We start from the raw sequence: 14,998 nt of genomic DNA on the forward strand, positions 1-14,998 counted from the left end.
ACATGGCTTGGCAGTTCGCGCTGGACTGTTCCCATGAGGTACAGGGTCAGACTGATTTGCATATAGCCATGTCTGAACTGGGGTGGCAGAGTGGGCTAAAGAACGGTGATGGATTAAACCCAGATCTTTTGACTGGGTGTGAGTGTTTGATTGATTCAGATGCTCCGTCCATCACCACCCCCTTTTGTACCGCTTTTGGCCGCTATAAGTGTGGCAGGGTATGCTAAGACGTGAGTCCCTTGCTCACTTTGCCACTGGGTTCAAGCAAGCCGGGCTGAAGACGGCTGGAATGCCAGAAACCGGTCCTCGGAAGCTTGTTTCCGGTCCAGGTAAGACATGGCTTGGCAGTTCGGGCTGGACTGTTCCCATGAGGCACAGGGTCAGACTGATTTGCATATAGCCTTGTCAGAACTGGGGTGGCAGAGTGGGCTAAAGAACGGTGATGGATTAAACTCAGATCTTTTGACTGGGTGTGAGTGTTTGATTGATTCAGATGCTCCGTCCATCACCACCTCCTTTTGTACCGCTTTTGGCCGCCATAAGTGTGGCAGGGTATGCTCAGACGTGAGTCCCTTGCTCACTTTGCCACTGGATTCAAGCAAGCCGGGCTGAAGACGGCTGGAATGCCAGAAACCGGTCCTCGGAAGCTTGTTTCCGGTCCAGGGAAGACATGGCTTGGCAGTTCGGGCTGGACTGTTCCCATGAGGCACAGGGTCAGACTGATTTGCATATAGCCATGTCTGAACTGGGGTGGCAGAGTGGGCTAAAGAACGGTGACGGATTAAACCCAGAACTTTTGACTGGGTGTGAGTGTTTTATTGATTCAGATGCTCCGTCCATCACCACCCCCTTTTGTACCACTTTTGGCCTCCATAAGTGTGGCAGGGTATGCTCAGACGTGAGTCCCTTGCTCACTTTGCCACTGGATTCAAGCAAGCCGGGCTGAAGACGGGTGGAATGCCAGAAACCGGTCCTCGGAAGCTTGTTTCCGGTCCAGGGAAGACATGGCTTGGCAGTTCGGGCTGGACTGTTCCCATGAGGCACTGGGTCAGACTGATTTGCATATAGCCATGTCTGAACTGGGGTGGCAGAGTGGGCTAAAGAACGGTGATGGATTAAACCCAGATCTTTTGACTGGGTGTGAGTGTTTGATTGATTCAGATGCTCCGTCCATCACCACCCCCTTTTGTACCGCTTTTGGCCACCATAAGTGTGGCAGGGTATGCTCAGACGTGAGTCCCTTGCTCACTTTGCCACTGGATTCAAGCAAGCCGGGCTGAAGACGGCTGGAATGCCAGAAACCGGTCCTCAGAAGCTTGTTTCCGGTCCAGGGAAGACATGGCTTGGCAGTTCGGGCTGGACTGTTCCCATGAGGCATAGGGTCAGACTGATTTGCATACAGCCATGTCTGAACTGGGGTGGCAGAGTGGGCTAAAGAATGGTGATGGATTAAACCCAGATATTTTGACTGGGTGTGAGTGTTTGATTGATTCAGATGCTCCGTCCATCACCACCCCCTTTTGTACCGCTATAGAAGATATCACAGCACTCTGAATGTAGTCCAGTAAGTCAATTTAGTCCAATGAGTCAGGATCACGATAAATTCAATCAAAGGTCTGTTTATTGTGTGTAACTTGAAGTCTCCAGTGACAAAGTAACATCAAAAGACACAGCCAACACGTGTTTCGTCAACTGCATGACTGCTTCAAGGCTGCAGGAATGTACAATCCAAGAAAAGGCAGTCCAGACCTTCATACTCTGATATATGAAATCTATGCCTGCTGGCAGGAACTGACACACTTAATAAATGTGAAAGATTAAACAAGAAAAGTAAAGGTTAAAAATTCCTTGAAGTGTACCCGTAGTCATGACACGCTGCCATGTGATTGTGTTAGAGAAAGAAAGTGATAAAGATTGAAAACAGAGAGGATTGACTCTAGCGCTCCTGTGTGCAGCGAATCCAAAAGAGAAGAACCCCTCTATGCCAGCTAAAACACGGTGCAGTATAAAGATGTTTGTAAACACAGTGTAGTTTAAAGATGTTTGGTAAACACGGTGTAGTATAAAGATGTTGGTGTGTCAAACATCCGTCACCCAAAGATAACAAACGGAATATACCGAAGGAAGAGCATTGGACTAAATTGACCTACTGTACTAAGTTCTCTTCGGTTTACCTGGAATTTTACAGGCATAGACGGGGTTATTCTTAGAAAAGTTTGTCTCTCAGGCATCAAAATCCAGGTGTGTGTACAACAAGTGGATTGTGTCAGTCTCTTGGCAGTTAACTGGCCAATTCCATGGTGTTTTACTCTTTAAATGTGGCCCGTGTGAGTGTACGCCTGGGCATAGAAAGTTTTCCTTGTATTAATCTCATTGTGGTCTTGTGGTCACCACGTTTATTCCAGGTGCGCACAAAGTTCTCACGGGGTTGAGTTACAACCCTGTCTATTCCACGTAGCACTCCCTGGGACTCCCCGGGCCGTCACTCACCTGTGGCTTGCATCTCGCACAGTGGTGGCTGCCTGCGCATGGCCCCGCCCCTCGTACCCGCACTGCCCGTCGCCTGCTTTCTCCTGGGGACTGCGGTCTGCTTTGCACACACCAAACTGCTTCCTGCCCTCTTTCTCTCCGCACGCCCACACCTGGGTGATGTCAGCAGTGCTGTGGAGGGCAGTGGGAGGGAGCAGGCGGAGGGAGTCTCGGACAGGAAGTGCAGCTTTGGACAATCCCGCAGCGGCTGCAGCCCGGGTTCTGCACTTTCAAACACCAGCCTCCCTGCCCAGGGAAGTGGGGACCCGAAGCAAGCCGAGCACCGGATCCAAGACCCCTGCGTGAAGCTGGCAGCCAGGTAGGAATGGAATTAGACTGGTAGCGCAACACAGGGCACCACGCCGCGGAGGGGAGGGTGTGTCTCCCGGGAGGGGTAGTCTGGAATGTGATTTGGAGAAGTACCAGCTGCTGAGAGAGAAGGGGAATCCTTCTGAAGGGTATTTTGTCGCATGCATGCTCCTAAAGTTACATTATAGACCGGATTAAGCTCTGTTTCCTAACTTTCCGAGGCGACACGGCGGTGAAATCGGGCTGCGGCCAGTCTGAACTGGGTGTTGTTTCTCAACTCTGTTATCGCATCTGTGGCCGTGAATTGTTTCTGTTTACCCTGCCTCTCCTTCACAGATACTTTGAATCTTTTTTCGCAGTTCATTACACACCCTCTGTTTATTTTGTTAACGTTGCTCCCTCTGTAGTGGGTGCGTTTTGTGTGTTTCCTTCATTAGTGTATGTGATGCTGCATTTTTGTGTGTGTGTTACCATCAAACCTGCACCTTTTTGTTGCCTCCTATTTTAGTGCGCGCTGCATTTCGTCGAATGTTCACTTCTCACGGTGTGCCTTACTTCTTCACTATCTTTTAATTAACTTAGTGTCTTTTGCAATGGTACTTAGCATTTCTTTCTGTCTGTGTTAGTGGTTCCGCACATCACGTTGACTCTTTCTCTGTAAAATGATTAACTTTCCAGAGCCCTCTGTCCAAGTCCGCCCCGCAGACAGGTAGGCACTGCACTGCCTTCTTGCTGCACAGGTTGAACTCGTCCGTCATCGTTGTCAGTTGCGAGATGGACATTGATCAGCTGGAAATAGGCCTCTCCAGGTTCAGGTGGAGGAGCAGAGAGGGGTCAAGTGAGGTTCTGCGTTGCATCCTGATTTTCAGGTGCAATGACAACCCTGAGGCTCCATCGTAAAGCGTGTGCCTGCTCGTGAGAGGATTTCTGATGTATTTGTTTTAAATGTTTCGTAATCATGTTTTTGTATTTATTTTTTTAATAATGTATATATTCTAGAGTCTAGAGCATTTGAGTTTATCAGATAGATGCGACAGCGGGACATGCAGCCCATGAACTTTATTTTCATTATGGGAATTGTCCCGAATATATAATGGGTTACACAGGACTACAAATCCCATCATGCAGCTTAAAACACTGAACTATGTGTGCCTACTCACTTCAGGGACTAGGTAACCCGGTTTCTGTTACTTGCAGATCTCTCTCCTCGCGGATGATTTGTCATCCTTCCTTGTCATTCCCCCCCCCCCCCCCCCCATGCCACATTTTTGACTTATCGGCCAAGTGCTCTTTCTGTCCCATGTCTGTCAACACAAGCGCATGCACCCGCCCCTCCCTCCTTTTTTGAGTATTTTTTATTTATTTTAATTTTATAAAGTGAATAAGTTGGGAATTCTATGAAGCTGACCATTACAGTTCACAGCTGAGACGCTGGGGATGGTTCTAGAAAATGGCGAGATGTGTACCGTGAGAAGTTTCATTTAGCGGTTCCAGAGCAGCGTTATTATTTCGTTTACAGTTGCTTTGCTGCACTGTGGAATGCTATCCTTCATGCACGCGCCTCTCCTCCGTGCTATCTCTTCCAGAGCTGCTTCCCAGGCCCCCGGACACCCTCCCATCCGCACATAGCCGGCGCGTGGTGAGAACTTCCTGCCATCTGCAGTTGATCAGACTCGTAGCCTAGCATTCATACATGCAAAGAGCACCGATAAAGGCCGCTGGGTCGAGGGACAGCCACACATTCTTTCCCCAATGACCCGGTAGGCTTTATTCTCAGGATTTTACTGATCAGGCTATTATATTAACGAGCGTGTTAAAAAAAAAAAACACCCTTGGCTTCACAGTACTACTCTCTTTAAGGGCACGCTGGCCAGTGTTTGAAAGACTGGTAAGGCTGGAGAAGAGTCAGTCACGCAAAGGAGAAAAGCCATGGTTGCTCAAGGCCAGTCCACATCGGGAACTTTCGTCATAGATATGTTTTTTAATGAAATGGCCCTTTTTTGTCTAACAAATATAATTTATGTAAGTAGGTTTGTAGCCATACATTTGCAAAATTGCATGTTGCTACTGCAGCAAAAGCGTTTACACTATACCAGTTGAATTGACGCCAGCAAAACATGGGCATTTTTGGGTCTTGCCTAGGCAGCGCTTGCGCTGTCTCTTCGAGGCATGCTGTATTCAGAATATTGCGATACAAAAGGGGATGATGGACGGAGCGTTTGAGCAAATCAAACACTCACCCCCAGTCAACTGACCTGGGTTTAATCCATCACCATTCTTTAGCTCACTCAGCCACCCCAGTTCAGACATGGCCATATGCAAATCAGTCTGACCCTGTGCCTCATGGGAACAGTCCAGCCCGAACTGCCAAGCCATGTCTTTCCTGGACTGGAAACAAGCATCCTGGGACCGGTTTTGGATTCATAATCCTCCGTCCATCACACCCCCTTCGGTACCTCTTTGTTCGCCATAAGTTGGCAGGGTATGCTCAGACGTGAGTCCCTTGCTCACTTTGCCACTGGATTCAAGCAAGCCTGGCTGAAGATGGCTGTAATGCCAGAAACCTGTCCTAGGAAGCTTGAATCCGGTCCAGGGAAGTCCTGGCTTGGCAGTTCGGGCTGGACTGTTCCCATGAGGCACAGGGTCAGACTGATTTGCAGATGGCCATGTTTGAACTGGGGTGGCAGAGTGGGCTAAAGAACGGTGATGGATTAAACCCAGATCTGTTGACTGGGTGTGAGTGTTTGATTGGTTCAGATGCTCCGTCCATCACCACCCCCTTTTGTACCGCTTTGTTCGCCATAAGTTGGCAGGGGGGAACATCCTTTAACGCGGATGTTACCCCGCAGTGCTTTTACGAGGTGACCTTTACAATGCAAGTCGTAACCACGACTTGCGCTGGAGGGCGCTAAAGCATAAAGAATAGTATATTTACTTTTCCAACACCTACCCTACTATCCACGGGGACTGGTGTTAGAATAGTAAATTATACTTTTTACTATCCGCGCCCAACAACGCAAGTCGTTGTAATGACTTGCGTTGTTAAAGACGCGTTGTAAAGGCACACGTTGAAACAGTACGCGTTGTACCGTCATACATCCGTTGGCAGGGTATGCTCAGACGTGAGTCCCTTGCTCACTTTGCCACTGGATTCAAGCAAGCCTAGCTGAAGACGTCTGTAATGCCAAAAACCGGTCCTAGGAAGCTTGAATCGGGTCCAGGGAAGGCATGGCTTGGCAGTGTGGGCGGGACTGTTCCCATGAGGCACAGGGTCAGACTGATTTGCATATGGCCATGTTTGAACTGGGGTGGCAGAGTGGGCTAAAGAACGGTGATGGATTAAACCCAGATCTGTTGACTGGGTGTGACTGTTTGATTGGTTCAGATGCTCCGTCCATCACTACCCCCTTTTGTACCGTATTCAGAATATTAGCATGAATCTCCGCCCATCTTTTTAACTGGCTCCTGCTACTGTAGTTTGTAAATGGTGGCTTTTCATTGTTCAATAGGCTTAGTAGTCCCTCCTTAGTACCACCTTTTGTTGTAACATACCATGAGGACTGCTCCTCTTGTATGTGTTGTTATGCTGTATGTTTTATGTACAATCTGTGAGCGCTAATTTCTGAAAAGACTTTCTCCGACCTTCTGTTGCAGACATCACTCTCTCCACAGCAACGTAATGATTTTTTTTGGGTACTGCAGCACGCATGCTTGGACTTAACAATGGTGACTGGGCAACTTTTCTTTTGTTATGCGCGGCTCGCCCAACTCTTTTTTTTGAGACATTGTATTTTTTTTCACAATTCGTCACAACTATAATGGCGCCCGCACATCTTCTTTCTAAATGCGTTGCTCGCCCGAATTGCACCGCTCATAAAACTTGTTAATTTACCCCAAATGTTTTTTTTTGCATGCTTTAAGAATAGCATCCGTGAGCCTTGCTTTTGTTCGGCGTAAACAAGGGCCGGTCCCTCGCCACAGCTTGAGGAGGAGTCCTTAAAGCACACACTAGGACCCTGCTCTCCTTTAGGGCAGCCAACCATGTCTCACAGCCCTTCTCCATGCTGATTCCACAACAACAATAGGGTCCGAGGCACAGAAAGGAGAACGCTTGTGTGCGTGGCTCCAAACAAGCTCTTCCCCTCAAACGCTATTCACCAGTTGGGGGCTCATGGGGACAATGGTGCACTTTGTAAAGGGATGCTAATCACAAACCCAACGAAGATCCCAATGGCTAGCCATACAGGGTTGTGGGAACGTACACCAGGTTAGTAGTTTCATGGCCATTTTAGTACACAGCAATTCCAAATATTTGTATGCAACCAAATTATTTTACGTCCAAAATATTACTGCTTTTTCCACGGGTGTAGTATATTCACTGCAGCAAGCATCTCAGTGAGTTGAAAATTTCAGTATTTTTGCATTATATTTTTAGATGATACCAGTATGCCCACGGCCACCTGCATGCTCTTGTGGGCTTGTCTCCGTACCAATCTGCCCACCATCACACAAACTCGCATTATTACGTGTGCGTACTACTTGTTTATATAGATCATGTCCCTCAGTTACTTGGCCCTTTAGTGTTTGTTCTTGCTGATGCATATGCCAGTGTAGGTATGCTCTGAAGGGATCACTGACATAATATCGAATTCACAAATATAGAATTACCAAAATATCGAAGAAAAAATATAGAATGCAAAAATATCGAATTCCTATCTACAAACAGTTAAGTACAAAAATATCGAATCAAAAATATAGTTTAAAAAAATAGTTAGTCAAAATATCGTTTTTTTTTTTTAAATGTCTTAAAAGTAATTTAAAATTAATTAAATATTAAATATAACATTTACTATTATCACTCCAGTGAGTGCAACAGTTGGGAAAGCGTTGGATAGCGTAGGGGTAAAAATTACTATTCCCACTCCAGGGAGTGCAACAGTAGGGAAAGCGTTGGATAGCGTAGGGGTAAAAATTACTATTACCACTCCAGAGAGTGCAACAGAAGGGAAAGCTTTGGATAGCGTAGGGGTAAAAATTACTATTACCACTCCAGAGAGTGCAACAGTAGGGAAAGCGTTGGATAGTGTAGAGGTAAAAATTACTAATCCCACTCCAGAGAGTGCAACAGTAGGGATAGCGTTGGATAGCGTAGGGGTAAAAACTACTATTCAATATTAAATTACTTACCTTCAATTCGATATTTTTCACCACTATATTCTGTCCATTCGATATTTTGTCCATTCTATATTTTGACTTGGATATTTTGGTAATTCTATATTTTGGATTCGATATTTTGTCTTGTTACCCTCTGAAGGTCATCCATGAGGTTATGCTTGGACCCACTATGTCTAAAAGTGAAGTTGTATTGGACTTTAAGATTTCCCTTTAGTTGTGCTTTCAAAAGGTGGGTGCGCCATTGTGACCTTAGCCAAAGTTGGGTGAGAGTGAAGTATTTTCAGTGTTTTCTTCATAATTAGGGCTCCCGGTTTTATGGTATTTATTTTTTTGACATTTCCGTCTGTATATTTATTTTGGCTTTTGTGGAAAAATGAAGCTGAAATTAGTATATTTGCACATTTATTCAACCAGTAAATATGCACTCATGCTTGAAGGTCTACTATGTGTCAGTGCTGTAAACACCCACAGAAGATAAATCAATGCACTTCTAAGAAAATATGCACATTTCAGTATCAACCATGTGCATATCTACTGCTGTTAAAGTCTCTTTACTAAAAGTCCTTTCTTTTTTAGCCCCTTACCTATCAATCCACACAGCTATTGGCCTGGCAGTCATGACAAACAGTATTTAGAATTACTCAAAAAGCAACCAATTTCCTTTTTTATGCACATTTAAAAATAAATACAGACAAGAAAATAAATGTTTTCTGTCTGTATTTATCTGTAAAAATCAGTAAAAACGGAAAACAGGGAGCCTTCTTCATAATGTATGCAGTGGGGTCCATATCTTTTGCTCTGGCAACTAACCCATAAAGTTGCGTAACTTAAACTTTGTCTGTTTGAAGTCTTGCTACACACTTCGTGCTCTTTACTTTCTGCGTGAGTGGGTGTGCTGGGTTCGTAATTATATTACTGAGAACGTTTTAGTTCATTCTGATTTTTGGCTCCTGAGTTAGTGGCATGCGTAATCCTGTAATCACAGAGTTAGTGTTTTAGTTTGCTGGCTACGTCGGTCGGAACTTTTAAGTCTTTCTTTAGTTGGGATTTCCTCAGGGCAGAACTGTACCAGTGATCTACCTTGCCCCCTATCTCCCCATCAATTTGATTCATGCCATGATGTATTTTTCATGTGCAGAGACATTGACTACGGTGTTTTAAACCACAGCTGGAGCACAAAGGGATACATTCCTGCGGGAAGCTACTATTAATAGAAATGGAGTATTGCAATGCTAGTGAAAATAAAACCTGCCACTCGGCACCTTCATTCGCATGACACTACATTCACACATCTATTATTATAGGTGAAAGTTCACTATCTACTGCATCATAGATTGCGCACGCAATCACTGCATATACGTGCTTTAAATAGGCAGGTACTGAGTACCTGCAATACTTTTAATTGGAGAGTACTAGCACTTAGCAGAATCATGAACGTTCTCTGGCATAGGGGGCCAGCACTTCTATTTTTCCATTTCAAGCACTGCTGTAAATAGCAAAATGACTTGTTATTTTTGACCTCAGAAAGATGAAAGGCTGGGTTGTCGGTGCATGCATTTGAGGTAACAATAGATATCATCAGTGGATGGTTAACTTACTAAACCAAGATGACTATACATATTGCTTATCAGTCCACTTATTTCTTTTTTTCTGCCTGTCATTTTTGTTAGCTTTGCATCCTGTAACTTATTTTACGGAAATGCAGTTCAATATCCTTAAAATGCTTTAAAAATGAAAGTCCCACTGTGAAGGCAAACAGGTACAGCAGTGTAGTAGGAGCTGCAATAATCCTGATGTTTTTTTCTGTTATTAATCATATTCTTTTGTTCTGTGTAGAAAAAACTTGAGTATCAGACCGCAGTGACACGTCTAATTCACTTTAAATCAAAGAAAATCAATGACCCAGGCCTTAGAAATTATCGTCTACATAGATTCCCAATACCACATAAATACTATCCACATAATTCAACTGCACATCATTACACATAATCCCACTACACAAATCCACTCCCCACTATTACACGCCACACAATTCCAGAGCCAACAATTTCAATCTGAGCCGCATTATTCCATTACACACAACATACAAACACTCCTTAACACATGGGTAAAATGCACTGTAATTTACAAGGCCAATAGCTCTAACTCAAGCAAATGCAAGACCTATTGCATTTCCAATGCATGTTTATTTTTACTATAGTTGTTTTCCCCCTGAAGATATTTTTTGTAAAATGTCCAGCAACAGTTTTACACAGTGCCAGATCTTGAATGAAAAGCTAAACCAGTTTTCTGGCATACAGTACAGGCAGAAAGTGTAAATAGTCCCTTTTTTTCCATATTATTTCTTTGGCATAGTATTGTTCTTTGCTACAGAATTGTATTAGAGCATTTATATAGCACTTCATGCACCCCACTCGTCTTTAAGCGCTTTCCAGAGTCGAGTAAAAAACAGCTGTGTTGCTTACGGTTGGCAGCAGGAGGTTTAATAGAGTGACCCATCTAGGAAGAATTAGGGTGTCACGCGTGCGGTTGGGTGGATGAGCCAAATGTTTCAAAACGAAAGTGCATAATCACTCAGCATGGATTAAAGCAGAGCGTGATGTAAGAAAGAGTCGCTTTTGTATTTCATTACCACATCTAAGTGTATTACGCCTGGTGGATGGAGCGTGACTTTAGAGTAGCCATTGTGGGAAACATTTTGATGTTATGTATGAGGTAGGGAGGTGTGCTCAACTCGTAGCAGACATGTGTGATGACAGCCTTTCAGCATGAAGCTAGCACACAGTCTGTGATCGCATAGCAGTACCATCTTCCAGCGATTGAGAATGAAGTTATTATGATTCAATGAATTCAGTGCCTAATTTGTGCCGGCATTTCTTGGCGCTTGGCACCAGCACTTACTTCTCAACACTGGCACTTAAAACAGTCCACCACATGGCGGCACTGTTTGACTATTATTGAGGTGAGTGTTTAACAATTCAATATACACTAAAAATTGACAATGCCAGCCACCCAGGCTATTTTATAGCTTTGAATGGTCTTTTAATAGTCTGAATTGCCACACTTCTAGGGGTGCGATGGGTAGTAGTTGTGGAGGCCTTGGAATTGGCGGTGTTTAAGGGGCAATGGGTGGTTCAAGCTTCAGTGGCCTTCGCAGAAGGGCCCTGAGAGTTAAATCTGTTACCAATAAAGCACTGGATGAATGTGCTTGGATGGTAGAGTGTAGATTTATAATATATTAGATCCCCACCTATGATCAGAGCCCACCAGTCTTTCTAAGTGGACCATTCAGGAATGGAGGGGTTGAAATCCACCTAAAGATGGAGCTTCTTAAAACCACTGATTGAGAAGAATCAGGAACTCACCTGCACTGAGCAGGAGGTGAATATCAGTGGGGGCTGTTGTGGTGGAAGAAAGGAGTGGCTGGTGCTTGGCAGGTGGGAGTCTTACATGTACCTCCTGTGCCTTTGAAGAGGGTCGAGAGAGGTCCAGGGAAGGTGGCCAGGATGTGTGTACCCCATTTCAATGGGGATCTTTTTACCTGTCAGATTTTCCGGTTGGTAAAATTGTGTCGGTTTTTAGCCCCACCCTATGCACGAGCCAACTTGTGATTGTGCGAAGTGGAATTCCACACAGCAATTCTCCACTCATCTCTTAATCGGGACCAACATTTCTTTCTGGGGATTTCCAGTTCCTCAGCTGTAACCTTTCCGCCACATCTTAAGCTTCTTTGATCCAGCTTGATATGTTATCAGTCCTTTTTCTTGACTACATAGATTACATCATTGAATAAAATGAATCCCTGCCTGGTTCTTATATCCAAGATCTGGGCTTACCCTGTTTATTTCTCGCCACGTACTAGCCGCTTTAAAGTATTTTGGTGCACTTTCCACAATTCCTACTATTGGCCTAGCTACAAAAATATGTCCCATTTGTTTTTTTTATTTTTATTTGGCCTACTATCATCCATTTTTAAGTTCCACTCTGAAGGGTTCCAAATTGACAGCGCCTAGAGACCAACCACTTAGCGTTAGCGTGCTAAATAAGTGTTTTATTTTGTCAATTCATCTTGTTTTATGGCGTATAGAAACTAGAGACAGTTTGACAGCAATGGACCATTCCCGATTGCAAATGGCCCGACAATTCTTAATGGAAGTTACCGTCTTCATCGGAATTCCACATTTTGAAGGCAAACCGTAGTTCTGATGTGTTTCAATCAGAGTCTTCACCGGCTGTAAGCAGGCAAAATCTCAGAGTCAAATACAGGGGAAGAAAATGCAGAAACTAGTATGGTAAATTCCTGCATGTTCTTTCCTAAAACCTTATTATCACTGTTATTCCCCCATTTTAGAATCCCCAGAAACCCTAGTAACCAGCGGCAGCTGGTATACAGAACGGGGGTGGTAGGGGAATATGTGACGTTACAACGCATGCCATTACATCAGATTCCGTTGCAACGGCAACTTTCTGTTGGGGGGCAGGGGGGGGGGGGGGGGTTGGAAGTTGGAATAGATTAATTTTCTTTTCCAACTTCAGTGTGTGCAACAGTAGGGAATGTTTTGGAGTTAAATCCAACACCTTCTACCCACTGCTGCACACCTTTTTCGTTGCAATGGCATGCGATGTAATGGCATGCGTTGTAACAGTTGCGTAGTAAAGGCTGTTTCCCGGGGTAGGGTGATGTTAAAATAAATTAAAATCCCACTTACCTCCTCTGCAGGGCCACCATCTCTCCTCCAGGGTCGTCTCTCAGGAAGCACCCAGGCTCCCCTAAGCCAATCACAATGCTGCTGTCACCATGACAGCCATATCAATCATGTTTTGATTGGTCTGAGCACTGTGGTTCGGTGCTCAGACTGGGACGGGAGCCTGAGCATTTTCTCCACCCAGGCTGTGCATTACAGTGCGGTGGAGAACATGCCAAGTGTGCATGACCCAAGAAGGCCAGCCAAACTGTCACGCACACTTAAGAGCACTTAAGTGCATGAACCAATCCTCCCCTTGTGGTTGTGAGACAGGTCAGCGCCACCAGCCTCCAAAACTGTTTTAGTAAGGAAAAATAAAATGAGAATGATGTGTCGGTATCATTTTATTTTTCCTTTTTTCCACTGCTAAAAAGCAGTAGGGCGACGCTCCTCCGCCTCAGGGGAGGTGACGCCACTGCTAGTACTATTCATTTCTGTGGGATGTAAATAACGGAGATTATTCTGGGTTACTGGGAATGAGCACCTTATTCTTTTTGTAAAATGACCCCAGGAGGCATTCTTTAGCAGGCCCACTCTTGGTGTCCGCCTACTAGTATTTTCTGTAGGAGATGGAAAAATGTGTCCTTATCCCGCAGTCTTTTTCAATGCAGGGAAGCACAACGCGGTCATTACAACGACTGCGTTGTGATTCGGCATACCATTACTCTGCAAGTCATAATGACTTGCGGAGGGGGGGGATGTTGGAATAGTATAATTTACTATTCCAACTCCAGTCTGTGCGGACACTAGGGAAGATGTTGGATTTTAAATCCAACACCTCCCCCCGCAAGTCGTTGCTCCGACTTGCAGAGTAATGGTATGCGGAATCACAATGCAGTCGTTCTTACGACCGCGTTGTGATTCCCTGCATTGAAAAAGTTTTGTGGTAAACTTTGTCTACCATGAAAAACGAATGCCAGATTTACCAAGAAAAACCATATTTTTGAAACACTTAATAACAATAAAGACTTTAAAAAGTATCTTCGAGATTTCTTGTACTCTGAGCTGAATCACTGAACAGCAATTTGGCTTTGTCAAGTTCTGTTATAAACAGTTAGGGCATGGGTTCTCCTTTTTTAAACTTTTTCTCTCTGCCCACTTTTGAGGTCCGGCTCCGAGAAGTCACAGATATACTTACAGGTCTAGCAACGGTTTCCAACTTGTTGGGGAGGTATTAAAAGGTAGACTGAATGTCCGTCGGACAGTGCGCCACCTTTGAGGTTGCGCACTGTCAGTGCGCCTCCTGAGGGCTTCTTTGCGTCTGCGCCCGCGTCTGTAATACGGCGCTTGCGCAGAGGCAAAGGGATTCCCTCATTTTCATGGGGCACGCCCCCATGCAAATGAGGGAACACCCCCTGCAGATAGCGCTGGCGCTTTATGTGCGTCAGTGCTATCGGTATTGCAGAAGGGGACACACAAGTGTCGGCGCACCCGTCTGTAATTATTTAGGCTGACAGACGTCCAATTGATTTCCCTCTAACTCGGCGCCACCGGGAGATGGTGACAGCCTCTTCAAATAAGTGTGCCTGTCCCCTTGTACCTAAATCACATAAAGAGGATATTATACTCCAGAGTTTGTGGCTTTTGAACAGTATAGTGTTTGAGAATTTAATGAGAGAACCATTATTGGGCGTTCAGGACCCACTCCAGAGGTATACCGGTCAGTGGTGCACCAAGTGCTAAGGCACCTGGGCCTATGGTTTTCAGAGAGCCACCAGTTCCTAGGTATGCTTAACTTTTACTACCCCACCAGGTGATTGTCGGGCAGTTTCCTTGAACTGGGACCCATTTTGCCATCCTACGCCCTGGACTGCTCCAATGTATCCTGTGGCAGATATGTATCTGCAACAAACATCTGATAATGGGGTTATCGCATCTGAAGATGTTTGCAAGGCCTTTTCCACCTATGCACCCAGGATCTGGAACAGCATCCCTGTATCCATGAGGACCACCCGAATACTGCTCTAATTTTAGAAACTGTTGAAGACTCTCCTCTTTAAAGTACACTAGCTCACAATTTATTAACACAGATACCTCTCCTATTACTTATTGACTTTAAACTTGCCTTTGACCATATAGAGCCCTCCGCTGCCTTTTAGTTCGATTTGCACTATAGAAATACCTTTATACATGCAAGGGATAAAGCTGGAGCATTAAAAGGTACCTGCTAAGGCCATACTGTTGGAGACTGAAGGTTCAAGTAAGGTGTGGTTGACTAGACAGTGGGAAACCTACTGAAG

General features: G+C 44.9%; 1 protein-coding gene across 1 annotated transcript in view; it reads left to right on the plus strand.

Annotated features, from left to right (window-relative positions):
- The first annotated feature begins 2,576 nt into the window (after positions 1 to 2,576).
- ARHGEF16 (Rho guanine nucleotide exchange factor 16) overlaps positions 2,577 to 14,998 on the plus strand; it is a 340,813-nt gene continuing 328,391 nt past the window's right edge. The window contains exon 1 of the mRNA XM_086921558.1: positions 2,577 to 2,848. The gene's annotated coding sequence lies outside the window, so the exon portion shown is untranslated. The remainder of the gene's footprint in view (positions 2,849 to 14,998) is intronic.

This window comes from Lissotriton vulgaris, chromosome 5 (genome assembly GCF_964263255.1).
Source record: "Lissotriton vulgaris chromosome 5, aLisVul1.2, whole genome shotgun sequence".
In the NCBI taxonomy this organism is placed as follows: Eukaryota; Metazoa; Chordata; class Amphibia; order Caudata; family Salamandridae; genus Lissotriton; species Lissotriton vulgaris.